Below are 16,208 nucleotides of genomic sequence, written 5' to 3' on the forward strand. Positions count from 1 at the left end.
AATTTTCCTTACCATGGTAAGAAAAATAACTATGAGATTAACCTAATATATTTTAAAAAAATTATAAAAAATATTCACTTTTAAATATTTTTATTAAATATATATATAGAGGTTAATAATTAAATACTTAATAAATAAATATAAAAGCATTTTATTTCAATTTTTTTTTCAAAAGATTATTATGGACACTCAAATTTGGGTGCCTCCTCACCAATTGTCTTTCATTAACTTGGGTCAGACATCATTTAATGAGCATGTGATGAAAACCACCATTCGACAGCCTAGCATCACAATTTTTCTCTATGTGTTTAATTCTCATGTTAACTACTAGGCCTATCCCTTCCATCTCCTCTACATCCACTCGGTGATCCTCCTCTTGTCTGCCTGAATGTCTTAATTAATGCAAGTGCCCATGCCTCTATATCAATTATGCGGTCATTCTCTCCATTCCTCTCTACAGCGACTTGGAGAGAACAAACACCAGTATCTCACAGTTCCCCCCGCCATTATTTCCCAAGCTCATTATTTAAGCTTATCGTCCCTTTGATTGAAGCCATGGTTAGAGAATGAGTTTGCACTCGCCTTGGAGGAAGAAGGGCATGGTTGCTCGCCCAATGTTTCTTGCCTTGGTAACCACATGGTGTTATTCAATCCCAACATCCCTCATCACATCTGACGCAGAGTAGCCACCTTGGAGGTGTAGGCATGTAAAAGACTTGGCGATGGGCATTGGGTTGTTCGAAACTTATGGCGCATCATCTCTAGAACCTGGAGCTTGCCAAGGCTAGAGCTAAAAGAAGGGTTGAATCAAATTCATACATAAGTTGCATCAAAACCTTGCTTTGCAACCTCTCTAGAACCATTGGCATAGATCTTCCTCGTGTGCCTACATCCTCCACATCTGCAAGCTCTCTAGAAAGGTCTACATATCAAAATCATACCCATCATCCCCACTCCCCTTCTCCATCCATGATCCTTGTTGGTGATGGGAGAGGCAGACGCTTTCTGAATCAACCTCCAAATCAACAGTTTGTGGTTAAGGAGAGTTGCTCAAGGCCACTTCCCATCATCACTGCCAGTGCATCAGCATGATGCCCTCTCCTCAAAGCCCCAACTACTACAAATGCATTATGGTGGAGGAAACTCCAAATATGGAACCATATGGAAATATGAGAAACATTGAAGCAGGCCCCAGTTAAGCGATGACATCTCTTTCAAACCCTAAAGGCAAGCACACGACATGAGCAGGTTCTCTATTTTGTTCTATTTACTTCAGTCTGTCTTTCACTCTCCTAATGGCAAATGCATTATTAGCCACACCTTCAGACATTTTGGCGAAAGAGCTTTTGTAATATGTCTGTTTTATTGATTTTTGCATGGAAAATGTCTTTGTATCATACTTTTAATCCCCACTAAGCTCTCATCGGTGGGGCCTTGCCGCCACGACTCACAATGTTTCTCTGTATGTAACCTATGTATTATATTTTTTCTAATTTAAAGTTCCTTACTTGACTACAAAAAAAAGAATATCATTATGGAGATTAACATAATATTAATTTAACATTTAAAATTATGAAGATTGGTATAGTATTGAATTTTTAAGATATATAAAATAGTTGTGTTGGGAGGTGTTTTACAATTTATTATGAAGGAGATGTTGTAGTTATTATGCCACTGCCATTGTGTGCACTGACATTTAGTATCATTGCCGCAATATTAATTTCATAGTACATCAATTTTTTTTTTCCCTTTAAAATGTTAACCTTAGGTTCTTTTTGATTCATACCAAAATTTGTTGTTGATGTATGGTCACCACCTCCACTAGGGCTTCAAAGCCCTAGGCAATGCTTCAGGCTGTTAGAAATCAATAATTGCAGCCTCAAAATTACCCACGATGGCAAATTTTCTTCAAGTTCCTTTGGTCATGTGTTTCCTTGCAAGCTACTACAGTCTCCCTATATCGAGGTGATCTAGGTGGATATTCGTGGCCACCCACCTACTCCACTTAGACCCACAACACTGTCTCTTTTAGTTTTTTAGTTTCCTTAATTGTCGCACAATTTACTATTTTTGGCAGTTTTTCAGGTCTTAAACTTCCGGAGTCGTTTTGAGGCCCTAAACGGCACTTTCTTGGAAAATCGAGAAAACATGAGTCTTTAATTGATGTTTGCATTCGCAATTTGTAATCCTCAGATAGATATTTCTAACGAGTTATTGTGCAAGTCAAACGGAGATTGTATGCCAAAGTTATGACCTCGAGAAGTTTATGTACCAATTTACTGAAACGGGGCCCATAGTTTTGGCGCTTCATCTCCTAGGGTTAGGTTTTTGGATGTTTAGAGTTTTCCATTATTTCTCAATAATAAATAGGTCTGCAAGCCTCATTGTAACATAGTTCACATGCATGTAGTCGCCACATCTCTTCTCAGAGATAAGCTACCATCGCCCGAGCTAGTTTTATTTCCATTATGTTTGTAAGTATGTTTCAGTGTTTGATATTAATTAAATGAAGTGTTATTTTTGCTACATTTCTATATTTATGGTTATATCTGTAATTTACTGTGTTCATGTTTAAGTTCAGATCACGAGGCTTCTATTAAATATTAAAATTTATTAAAGTATTGAATGTAATAATGAAAATAAAGATCATTGAATAAAAGTCAATCTCATTGTTTATTTTCTTATTTAAGTTTGGGGAGAGTTAATGTGTCACATGAATGATTTTTTAGGATTTTAATCAACAAATTGACAAGGCTAAACTTTAGTTTGACAAATATGGAGCTAGTTGGTCATTGTACCATGTAATGTTACCTTTATATAGCTTATCAATTCTAGATTTTGTTCTCGATATTCAAGTCGTACCAAAAAAGATCCATCTGTGGATACCTCATGCCGAAGAATTTGTCCAAATGTTTGCATGGCGTATTCTCGTTCTTATAGGCCTCGACTTCTTAGTCACACCGCTTTTTCCTGCACATAATCATGGACATACTAGTTTCTTGTTCCATGGATTCAATGGAAGCAACCTAATTTTGGAGTTGGGTGCTTCAGTCATCCCCTCTGATTTCGTGCTTCAAGTGACAAATCTCTCTCATTCCATACTCGGTCATGGGCTATGTTTAAATCCCACGCATATGGAACACAACGAGATGCTTTTCTCCTTTAGCACAACCTTCACTTTCAGCATTGTGCCAAGCTCCTCTGACAAAGGTGGGTACTAAATGGCTTTCATCATCACACCCTGCACATCTCCCATGATCACTATGTTGGTTGAACTTTTGGGCTTGTTTAACACCACTAGCAAAGGGAAAGATTTGATACACATGGGGAAAGTAACACCCAATTTGGACGTGTTTAGCTTCACGGATTTGTTGTTTGAGTGGGTGTGAGAGCTATACAACAAGGAAAGGTTGCTTAATGCGACAGCTCCAAAGTTGGGGAAGGCTCATGATGTGGAGGAAATGGAGAGAGTGTTGAAATTAGGGTTGTTGTGTTCCCATACAGATCCAAAGAGCAGGTTCGGCATGCACCATGATTTCCAAATACGAGAAGGCGAAGATCCTCTTCCTAACCTTTTCTCTGTTTTAATTAATGTGGCGAGTCTTCCATGTAGAGCTAACCAGCCATACATTGGGTATTAAATGCCCCTATGTAGGCTGGCCAGCTATGTATGTCATGGGGGCACATCATAAACTCCGGCGGGCACCTTTATCACCTTTCCGGCAGCCGGTGCGGGACCCACCAATTATAGAGCCCGGGCCCAAAACGCAGCTTATTCCAAAACTTTATTTCGCGCGCCAAAACGCATTCGTGACCCAGCCGAAACTCTGCAACCCGCCTTCACTGTGCTCTGCAACCCGCCTCCATCGAAGCGCTGCAACCCGCCTATCTGAAGCTCTGTTCAACCGAGGACATACATCTTCCCCTCGCAGGCTGGTTCATTCACATAAATTTTAAAGGTATGCAGTATACGGATACGGATTTACAGTTTCTTGCAGAGTATGCATTACCAGTAGTGTAAATTAAAACCGATAATTTGGTCATTATAACAAAACTCGTTTAACACTTTTCAATACGCTTCATCCTCTTTGTCTGATTTACAGTTTCTTGCAGAGTATGCATTACCAGCCAAAATTTATACGCATTCTCAAAGAGCCTCATTATCTGTACTGACCTCCTCTGGCCAAAATTTATGCATTACCAGTAGTGTAAATTAAAACCGATAATTTGGTCATTATAACAAAACTCGTTTAACACTTTTCAATACGCTTCATACACTATACATGTGAGTTTATATTGAGAACTATTCAACCCAGTACACAGCCCACTGAAGTCTGAAAGTTAATAATTTCCAAGTCTGAAAGAATGAAACAGCTTAATACCAATCAAGAATATATCTCTCTTCAACAGCCAAAGAACCCTGAAACAGCTAAATACCAATGAAGAATATATCACTTTTCCTGCACTTTGACCAACAAATGCAGAATTTGTGCATTGACCGGTATTCTTGTACAAAGAAGGTCACGTATTCTTGAATTTGTGTTTGGGTCTTTCCTTACCTTATACAAAGCTCAGTTAGGTAAGACCATTCAAGAGTCAAGACTTCACCAGAAAGCAGAGCAATATTATATGCCTTGAAGAGGACTTATTGTGCATAGACTCCCACCGGTGCCCAATATGAGTCATTGCTCTCTTAAGGAACCTGATCCTCCACAGATGCCCAATATGACCCACTGCCCTCTTGCAGAAAACTAACCCTCCACGAGTGCCCAAATTTCTTCATTGAAAAGGTCATTTTTCATATGATCTAGTTCTGCATCGTTCAGCTCGTGGTTAGTACACCCTTCTCCATAGGAACTGAAAAGCCTTCTTCGTGGCCTGACACTGTGCTGTAGCTCCCCCACTCTATCGGGTTGAGGACTAGGAGGGCTAAAGAATTAAACTGCGCTACCAAAGTTGACTGATTCAGTATTAGTGGAGTTGGACTCTACCATTTTCTCAACACTTGTTGAGCGCTCTTCTCATTGAATCTGTAATCAAAGAAGCATGTAAGAGTCTGTAAATTGATGGAGCATTCTTTCTATAATATGAAATAAACCCACCCTGAATTTTCTGCATACCACTATAATTTCCAATAACCCAACTCGCGAAAATCGCAGAACTTAAGAATATGTTTCACAAAAGATGAACAGTAGAATATTAGAGAGTTGAATGGCTATATATCATGGGGTTTGCCATGTTATAAATTATGAAAATGTACATGGCAACTCCCATTGTGACACAGTTTGTCATTCACTGTGTTTCAGGCACTAACCCACTTAACAAGTCCTGCAAACTAGAAAGGACAAGTACCTCAACAAGTCTTCCAAACAAGGAACAAAAAGCAAACAAATATTCATCTGCGGCCAATCAACATTATATTAGTATGTTATTAGATCCAAATTCTTCAATATGGGTACCACACTATTCTGAACTGTAGAGAGTCTGAAAAGACACCCTTTCTGGAGCTTTCAAGAGTTTAGCTTTTCCTGGTTCTGAAGTTTATAAGGGAGATATGCAGATCTAAATGCCCCAATACCTTTTTGCCTTGTAAGTGCAGTAGTACATTCTGAGTGTGATTTCTTTCCTACTTGACTGGAAATGACGATTTTTCCCAAGGGAAAAAAGAATAGTGAGATCATTTAAAAATTGACACAACTCAAAATGTATTACTCATGGCTCTGGATCCTTAACGAAAAAAGAAATGGGGTTCTTTGACAAGGTACCTACTATCTGATCTCTAATACAAAAGGGTCAGAAAATGGAAAAGAAAATATTAAAAAGGCATGTTGACACCTGACCACCTAGCCCTAATGGCCACCATCTTTAAAGCACAGGAAGGGATTGGAGGAAGATGGAGACAGAGTAGCAGCCACACAGACAGCCAAAGACTGTATTTTCTGAGATCGTCAGGAAGTACAAAGTAACATCTGTGGGCAAAACTTCTTCTGTATCAATCTAATATATTTCTGGAATTTTGTCTGCTCCAAGAGGATTTTCTCCAGTTGAGATCTCCTTTGTTAAATTTATGGTGTGGATTTTTTTGGTTGTTGCAGTTAATAATGTATCTGCAGTTCTATTGATGACACAATGAGTTGTCATTATGACTGGGAATATGCTCAAGTCAAACGATAACAATAAGTATGGTTTAAAATTTACATAGAAGGTTATTCCAATTTCCTTTTGCTGAAATACAGTGCACAATTACTATAACAGCAGATTAGAGGTGTAGTTAGATGCAGAGCCTTCTACACAAAAGGCTTTATTCTTAGTGTGCCTTGCAAGTAGCAAAATCTGTAGCAGATCACCCTTGCTCACACAAAATCCACTTAGCTGTTAAATCCAAAGAGTAGCAATAAGTCTGTAAATGTATTTGGCTGTTCCCTTTTTCCTATCTAGTGTTGCAGCTTTATTGTTATGTTGTCTTCGTGGTTTCTTTTATTCCTATAGATTAGTGATGCCGCAGTTTAAATTCCACAAAACACAGATTTTTTGTAGAATCTCAGGTTGAAGGACTGGGAATGAATCACTCCAGTTTCTAGTTTTAAACCGGACAATTTTGGATTGCAATCATTAGTTTTTCATTCCAACAGATTTGTTAATAGACTTGCTATTATAGAGTTGTCATTGGTCACGCATCACAGTGCCCTATATCATATTGTGACTCCTTAGACTCCTACACTGGAGAACTGAAAGTGATACTTGATCAAAAACAGTGAAAAATGTCAGCTGCTTATGTAATTGTAATTGTTTTGGACTTCATCTGAGCATAACAAAGTGGAACAAACTGATTAAAGTTGTATAACAGTTTTTTCTTTGCAACAGATTTTGCATGTTATTATGTTTCTTTCAGCAATGTATTGATTATACCAAGATGAAGCATTTGAAAGTCTATAATACTGTTTTGTGCATGGGTAGGAAATATTGAAGGGGAGATAGGGAATTATGCTGTAAATGTGTTTATATCTGGTGGGGTCTTCAGTGTAAATTCTACACACTACAAAAAATTGCATTTCAAGTGGTGTTCAATATTCATAGTATGAACTGTTGCTCATATGTTTAGTCAATATTCGTGTTCCCTCATTTGTATAGGGATTTGAAGAATGAGGAAGTGGGAATTGATCAATGAGTTGGAGGTTGAGGACCCAGAAGGGATGATAGAGTTTTCAGCGGAAGATTTGACATGGACAGAAGTAGCAGGAGACCAAGTCGCAATTATTCCATATTGTCGACTTGAGGATTTTATAAGGGGAGAGCAAATGAGGGAACCCGCACCTACTCAATTTGTTGCTAAAATTCGAAAAATTAAAGATGTGAAGGATATCAAGAGGACAAATTCTTCAACATATCTAGAATATGTTGTGTGAGGCTCTCTCTTTCTCTCTCTCTATCTATATATATATATATATATAAAATTTTGATTTTAAGTTCACTATGTCAAACATGCATAAATATTTTATTTAATTTTTGGTGAATTCTTGATCACAGATATAGGTGTGCCTATGGTCCAAATCGTGTACAATCCAGCAATGTGGCTGAACCTGGATCCACAACTAAGAAACGTCTTCCACGTCACAGCATCAAAGTTGGTTGTCAGTGTCACTTTATTATGCGACGACTTGCTCTTAGACCAAATGATGTCGTTCTAATATATACAACATGCAGACATATTGATGACAAAAATGTGGTTTGTCGTGGAAATGAGGCAAATGACATGCCCAAGAAATTCAATTTTGCGCCGCATTTAACAGAGCATATACGAACTATCGTTGAAGATTTGGTTCGTGATGGTTTTAGTGCTACGATGATCTAGGAAAAATTTATCTTTGATTTAAGGTATGGATCTGGTGAGCTTTTCACAGGGGCACCTCGAGATTCTTTCATGACAAGAAAGGATGTGTCAAACATGTACAATAATATCAAGAGGCTAGAGTATGTGAAGCATGAAAATGATCCAATGAGTGTGGATTGTTGGGTTAGTGAGTGCCCAGAGAGCTTTTTCTTCTACCAACAACAAGATGTTGTTAAAAACATTCCTTTCATTATAGGCATACAAACTAAGTGGATGCTTTCAATGATGGTGAGATACTCACACAACAACATGTTATCAATGGACTCCACTTTTAGCACTAACAAATATGGGGTAAACATATTTACCAAAACTTCATTTATTCTACTTTATTTCAATGTCGTCCTCTTATATGCTTATAATCTTGTTTTCTTATTGTAATGCAGTATCAACTGTACACCATAATGGCTTTTGATGATCATCACAATGGGATTCCAGTGGCATGGGTAATATCATCACGGAATGGTACTCCTGATATTTGTAAATGGATGTCGCAATTATTTGCAAATGGAAAAAAGGAAAACCCAGATTGGCATGTCCGAGCTGTCATCACAGATGATGCAGCAGCGGAAATCGAGGCATTAAGGTGAACCCGTTTTTTCTTTTTAGAAGAGCTAAAAAGCAATAATGTTCAAGAATATTCTCTTATAATGTTATATTATTTCAGGACTTGCACAAACTGTACACTATTGTTGTGTGTATGGCATGTGCGTAGAGCCCGGTTGAAAAATGTTGGAACGAAAGTCGGAGGAAAGGAAAATAAAGTCTGTATCTTCCGTGCTCTGGGATTAATCATGCATTCGTGTGAAGATGATGCATCTGTGCAACATGAAATTCAAAGTTTCTTTGATGAATTCAAAGAAGAAACTGTGTTTTTGGATTATTTTGCAACCAACTGGTTAAACAACAACAAGCTATGTAAGTTTCCTAAGGTTGCATTTTATCAATTTATTTTGTAATTCACCATTTTCTATTGTTTTTTCGCATCTAATATATGTTTTTTTTCCAGATATGTGGGCAAAAGCATATAGGGACTTCCCACATTCCAACCAGGATACTAATAATGCTATCGAATCTTATCACCGGTATCTAAAGCAAAGGTACCTCTGTGAGAAGAATAATGCGTCCCATAGAAGGGTGGATTGGCTGTTGCACCTTTTATTAAAAAAGGTTGAGTTGTATTACATTCACATGCAACGTCTAAAAAATGTTGGTTTTGTCCGAGCTTCAAAAATTGAGCAACAAATAAATTTAAGTAAGTGCAAAGCAAAGAATATCCCAGATGAAGATTGTATGGCTGATGGAAACAAGGAAAGTGAGTATTTGGTTCGTAGCCAAACTACGGCAACTCGTGATACATGGTATCATGTCATCTATAAAGGGCAGAACCTACACTTTTGTAATTGCAAATGGGCCCTAAATGGCAATATTTGCAAGCATATTCTAAAAGTTGAGATGGTAGTGACTAGCAAGGTTTCAAGTGGCAATGAATTTCCTAATGTCTATAGGTCTATTACAGAAAGACCTGGATATTTACTTGATTTAAATGAATCATTTGCAATGAGCCCAGAAATTGAAATGAACCTTCCAGCTTCTCCTTCCACTGATTCAACCATTGTAAGGCAAGATAGCGCCCTAACAATCGATGAGGAAATTAAACTTGTGATGTCATCAACTCATAAGATATTGAGGGGTTTATTACAAATAACACCCAAATCTTTGGAGCAGGCATATGCACTAAATCAATTGGTAAAAAATGTCAGCCAAGAGTACAATAATAAGAAATTTGATGTTCTAACTCCATCCAAGGTCACTACCAAGAGGCGACATAGTTTCTTGAGCCCAACAAAAAAAGGGGGGCAAAGTGTTCCTGCGTTGAAATCAAGAAAATATGGACCACAGTTTCTAAAGGTTGGACGGTGTCGTGGAAGGAAAAGAAGCATGAATGAACAATTGGAGATTTCTTCTACAAAAGAAATCAATCTGGACCACACATCTAGAAGGGTACAAGGTTCTATTTTGCAAAATACTGGTATGGAAATATTAATTGATGTACCATTTAATGTGAAATTCAAAATATTATTATCTTCATTGCCTTCAATGCGATTGCATAACAACGTGTTTTTTTCTTTTTTGTTACAGCTGAAGCTCCTCCTGGTGCTTTGTTATTGCGTGAGGAGATCAAGGATCAACAGACCTTGGCTCAGACAAGTACAGTTTCAAGTGACTTTACTGCAACCAAGGCTAAATTAAATCTTTGTGCAGCTAATCAAGCAACAAATGATCAAGCCTCTGCACTGTCGAGTGTGGCAACAGTTGCTCAATCTACAGGACTAGTATCTCTGTCTCAATCTACTGGGTTACCTGTTCCTCTATCTATGAGTTCACAGTCAGCCAACAATATAAATTTTCAAACGCCTTTGCAAGGAGTCAAACAGAGTGAGTTGAAATCAGCTTCATCAATTGCTAAATCCAGTGAAGTCAATCTGGCAGGTGCAAAATTTACCTCAGATGTATCCCAGTCAAAATTGCTTGAGATTGTCTCCAGAAGTAACCGACTTATGCAATGGGCATCTGCCAAACCAGCTGAACATGTGCAACCTGTTTCAAGTGTCCAGACGACAACTTCTGGCAGCACTGGTTTTGATAGAAGGTTGGATGGTAATTCCAATTGTGTGGCCAGGGAACCATATGGTGATACAAAACTATCAGGCATTTCTAGTAGTGTTCCTCAATTTATTCAACAGCAGGCACCCATGGACATGCCTCTGTATATGCGTTCACAGCTGAGCTGGATGCATCCTCAGAATCTGTCATCTCATGCCACTTCTCAGGGAGGTGTAAACTCGATGGTAGAATTGCCAAATTCAACCACACAGAGTCCTTTTAATTGCAGGCAGATACCAATGGGAGCTGATACATCCCAATCTCAAAAACAACTATGGAAGTCTTTACCTTCAAAACAACCTTCTCAACAGACATCTGAATTTTCAAATTCGATTCCACCAGATTTGAATGTAGGGTTTCAGTCTCCAAGGTCTCCAGTTAGGCAGTCTTCTGGAATGCTGGTTGATTCACAACCTGATTTGGCCCTCCAGCTTTGATTTATTGAGCATTTATCACCAGATTCATTGATTTTCTGGTTATAAGCATGTATCTCCATTTTCAATCTCTGTACATTTCCAAGGTTTATACAGACTACAGAGATGGGGTTTCCTAAGAAAGGACCCATTATGTTGTAAAAGAGTTGTACATGTACCAATTTCTAGTTCACATAAGCTAGGTCTACTGTTCAGTGTTAACATTATATTTACAAATTTCATAATCTCAGCAAATATTCTTCTGATACAAAAATGTTGTTTTTCACTAGTTTCATGGCTTAAATTCTTGTTCTTTCTCAGATAATTTGTAAGTAATTGCATCCCATGGAAGATGGCATGATGCGTTTTTATTCGCTTTTCTTTCTCCCATTTTTCTGCTGGAGTGGGCAAATCTGTGAGAATTGCTTTTCTTCCCATAATGTGGACATAGTTTGTGTGGCAAAAACTAAGATGAGAGGTAGTTTTGAATAGTTTCTTTCTTAGGAAAAAATGTTTCCAAAATGTGAGTTGGATAGAAGGCCCAAACTTGTGGAATGGTGGGTTCTTTTTCTTGGAATTCGCTTGGGACAGTCTTCAATAAGTCGAACTTCTTGGTATATGTACATGCACTTTTTGCCTCTAGGAAGGGGTGGATTGATGCGTTCAATTGGTTATGAAAGATTTGTAAACACTATATGTGGAATTAAATGCAATGGTGAGTATCTGATGAACGTGGATGGATATTCAAGCGGTATACAAAGCAAAGCAATTCAGAAAATTACAGAGCAGTTTCGAAAATCTTGCGAATTTAAAAGGTTGACAGGGAACATAATTCCTTTTAGAACCTGATTCAGTGAGAAATTATGTGTGAATCTCTTGGGACAGTTTTGAATAACTTGAACTTCTTAGTGGTTGGTGAAATTTGTTGGCAATGCTTTATGCTAACTTGCTGTCTGCACTTGCACCATTTGCCTTTAAGAAGTGTGGATTGATGCGTTCACCTAGTTGTGAAAGTTTTGTACTCGAGATCTGAAATTGAATGCAATTGGGAGTATCTGATGAATGTGGACGGATATTCAAGGGGTTTACTCTATACGAGGCAAAGTAATTAAGGAAATTAAAGAGCACTATCAAGTTTTTGAAGTTGCGTTCACCTAGTTATGAAAGTTTTGTACTCAAGATCTGAAATTGAATGCAACTGGGAGTATCTGATGAATGTGGATGGATATTCAAGGGGTTTACTCTATACGAGGCAAAGTAATTAAGGAAATTAAAGAGCACTATCAAGTTTTTGAAGTTACATTGGTTGGTGGGAAAGGAATTACCTGATTCGGTGAACACATAATTTCAATTAAACAGTGGTTAAACAATCGATTATGATAATCACTGCAATGGAGCAAAGTTACATTGGTTGGTGGGAAAGGAATTACCTGATTCGGTGAACATATAATTTCAATTAAACAGTGGTTAAACAATCGATTATGATAATCACTGCAATGGATGCTCCATTGCAAATTATTTTAACCTTCATTTTATAGATTTTATAGCTGATCTCTTTGATCGTATTGTCAGTATGTAATTGAAATTACTGTGTATGGTGCATTTTTTTCTATGTTTCTGCATGTTTAAGATTATAAAAGGAAGAATGATATACCATATCAATCATAAACCCGCTTTCAGTTGAAGCAAGAATATTTATGATCAACTGCTACTTCTGAAGTAAAAAAGTCAAAATGGTTGAATAGTGTATTACGTTACACAGTTGGTTTCACATTAATTTGATTGGATCCATGGGGTGCTTTGTCATTAAAATAACTATTAAGAATGGATTTTATTATATTTTGACGATTCATATTTTATGTAATCCATGAATGACCTCACACGGACCAGGGAAAATGGATTGCTGCTGGACTATTGTAACAAAGAAGCATCAAGTAATTAAACTAGAAAATCTGTGGTTACTATTGATATAACGTCATTTTATTATGGTTTTTGATTTAACATTGCACAATTTATATTGTGCGCACCAAAACACCAAAAATGACATCAAGAAACGTAGCATCCAATGTGCTGGTTTTATGAATCATAATGTAATCCATAATAACCTCACAAGTGAATGGGTTGCATTACACTACTTTTTTATTAAAATGCCATCTTATTATGGTTTTTGATTTAGCATTACACTACTTTTTATTTCGTGCGCCAGAAACAACATCAAGAGAAAAACAGCACCCAACATACCGTAGTAAGAAGTTTATACGTTGTGGAATGATAGAGGCCTCCAACATGGTACAGATTTATCTTTCAGAATTCTGTGTGGAATGATGGCATAGATAAATGTGATATACAATGGAAATAAGCATATAGTTTAATAGAGACACAAGTGGTGTGCACAGGACAATATATTAAAAACAACATCCTCTGCCAAAAACTTCAAGAAAAATAGCATCCAACATACCATAGCAGCATATTAACGAGTTTATATGTTACATCAGTGATAAAATAGTACATCTTTGAAGAGAGACATTAGAAATATGTACAAAACGATATACCTAAAATACAATAACCATACAAATATTTTACACAAGCATTGAATTATGGTTACCACTGCTCCAATTAAATGAAGCTTCTTTTGCTACAACTCATTCGCATCTAACAGATTCAATACATATTATGATTCTGCTTATGTTTTCAGGGTTTCTATTCATAAAGCACATCCATACGTAATGCTCTGCGCTTGCCTTGAAGACTGCTCATCTTTATAACTCAAAAAATTTCCTATCTTATTTCACAGAAAGTGTTGTGATGACCAATCATTTTTGCATACATATTATTAAGCTGAGGAGTTATAATTCCATGTCCAATAGTAGTCTAGTCAAGTTTGAAAAATATTAAATGGACATAATTAAAACCAATCAAACATTCACATATTCATATGCACTGAAAGCAATGATCCACACATTTGCCAACTTGTGGATGGCCTTCAGAATCACCAGTAGGTTAAGAATAATTAGTTCACCTCAAATATAATGTACATAATTGGACACATGAATTCAGTTATAACATGATTGGACATCTAAGGTGAATGATATTACAAAACCAAAAAAAAGTACATTAACGAGTACTTTACTGAAAGAACCACGGTATGAGAATCCCAAGAAAAATGACAACCATGGTGTATACACATAGTCGAGACCTATATTGATGCTGATCAATGTTTGCCAGTGGAATGAACGATGATCCTGAATCATCTCTGGCACCTGCATCTACACTTGAGATTGCTCCAACCATTAGATCAGTAGAGATTTTATGGATCTCCGCAACGTGCTTTATCGAAAAAGAATTAAATCGAGCACTCCAGATTTTTGCCTCTCTGTAGAGGGGCTTCAAATTGTCTGCGCGAACATTGTAGATGCCTTCCATGTGATTACAGATTAAATCTGAGTTTGTCAGCACTGTTATGTTATTCACCCCATTGTGTTTTGCCTCTTTTAAACCTGCAACAAGTGTAATGTAGTATGCTTCGTTATTGGTTGTCTTTCCCTGCACTTCCCATATTCTATAAATCACATGATTTTTTGCCCCATTGTGAAGGACAATTTTTAAAGATGCTGGACCCGGATTGGGGCGGCATGATACTTCAATGCACAGTGTCCACTTTTCCACCATTCCGTGGGCTTAGAAGCACTGCATAGTGACAACAACAAAATAGATTCATGTTAGAATACTTTAACATGACAAAATATCCTGATTGAAATTGATTATTTTTATGCTACCTCAAGTCTGAATGCACATCCTTGAAAAATAACAGAAAATCAAATATCAGTGATAAGACTTTGGGCATATAGAACAAACTTTAACTCGAATGTGTTTAATTTTATATATGGATGGAGAAATCCTATGGGGCAGGAACTTGTCACTTTGTATGTTGGGATGAATGCATGTTAAATGTAGAAATGCCAGTATTCTTCACATAATGTAAAAGCAAGGAAGGTTTCTTAATGACCAAAGCCTGCATATATCAAAATAACCAGATATATCAGTACGTGACCTAAGGAATGTAATCTGAACTTGTTATATGCCAGATTTGGCCACAGAATGTTATAAGCCAAGGTAGATGTTTATAGAATTTTGGATTGATGGCTTGTGAGAGATTATTAATTCACATCCCAATAAATATTAACTCTAAAAAATTAAAATTAAAAAAAAAAAATGAAAATTATTTTGTTTAAGATGAGATTTTGAAGATGGCATTTCGACTATTTTTATTAATGTGTTATGTGAGCACTGCTGATAATACAGAAAGTGATCTCACTTTTACTATCAATATTATTACTGTATATTTGGAAGGTTATGATTTCATATTACTATGGTTGTAGGATATCATTTACTACATGGGATTGATTTTCATATTTAGGTTCACTCATTTTAATTCCTGTGCATTTCCTTGGTCAGTTTATGTATATTTGGAAGAATTCCATATTCTTATGCATGTAGGATACCATTACAGATTCAGCTTCTTTGATTACAGATTCAATGAGAAGAGCGCTCAACAAGTGTTGAGAAAATGGTAGAGTCCAACTCCACTAATACTGAATCAGTCAACTTTGGTAGCGCAGTTTAATTCTTTAGCCCTCCTAGTCCTCAACCCGATAGAGTGGGGGAGCTACAGCACAGTGTCAGGCCACGGAGAAGGCTTTTCAGTTCCTATGGAGAAGGGTGTACTAACCACGAGTTGAACGATGCAGAACTAGATCATATGAAAAATGACCTTTTCAATGAAGAAATTTGGGCACTCGTGGAGGGTTAGTTTTCTGCAAGAGGGCAGTGGGTCATATTGGGCATCTGTGGAGGATCAGGTTCCTTAAGAGAGCAATGACTCATATTGGGCACCGGTGGGAGTCTATGCACAATAAGTCCTCTTCAAGGCATATAATATTGCTCTGCTTTCTGGTGAAGTCTTGACTCTTGAATGGTCTTACCTAACTGAGCTTTGTATAAGGCAAGGAAAGACCCAAACACAAATTCAAGAATACGTGACCTTCTTTGTACAAGAATACCGGTCAATGCACAAATTCTGCATTTGTTGGTCAAAGTGCAGGAAAAGTGATATATTCTTCATTGGTATTTAGCTGTTTCAGGGTTCTTTGGCTGTTGAAGAGAGATATATTCTTGATTGGTATTAAGCTGTTTCATTCTTTCAGACTTGGAAATTATTAACTTTCAGACTTCAGTGGGCT

The sequence above is a fragment of the Pinus tabuliformis genome, chromosome 2_2, assembly GCF_031772625.1.
Source record: "Pinus tabuliformis cultivar Carrire ecotype Pingquan chromosome 2_2, CPIR1, whole genome shotgun sequence".
In the NCBI taxonomy this organism is placed as follows: domain Eukaryota; kingdom Viridiplantae; phylum Streptophyta; class Pinopsida; order Pinales; family Pinaceae; genus Pinus; species Pinus tabuliformis.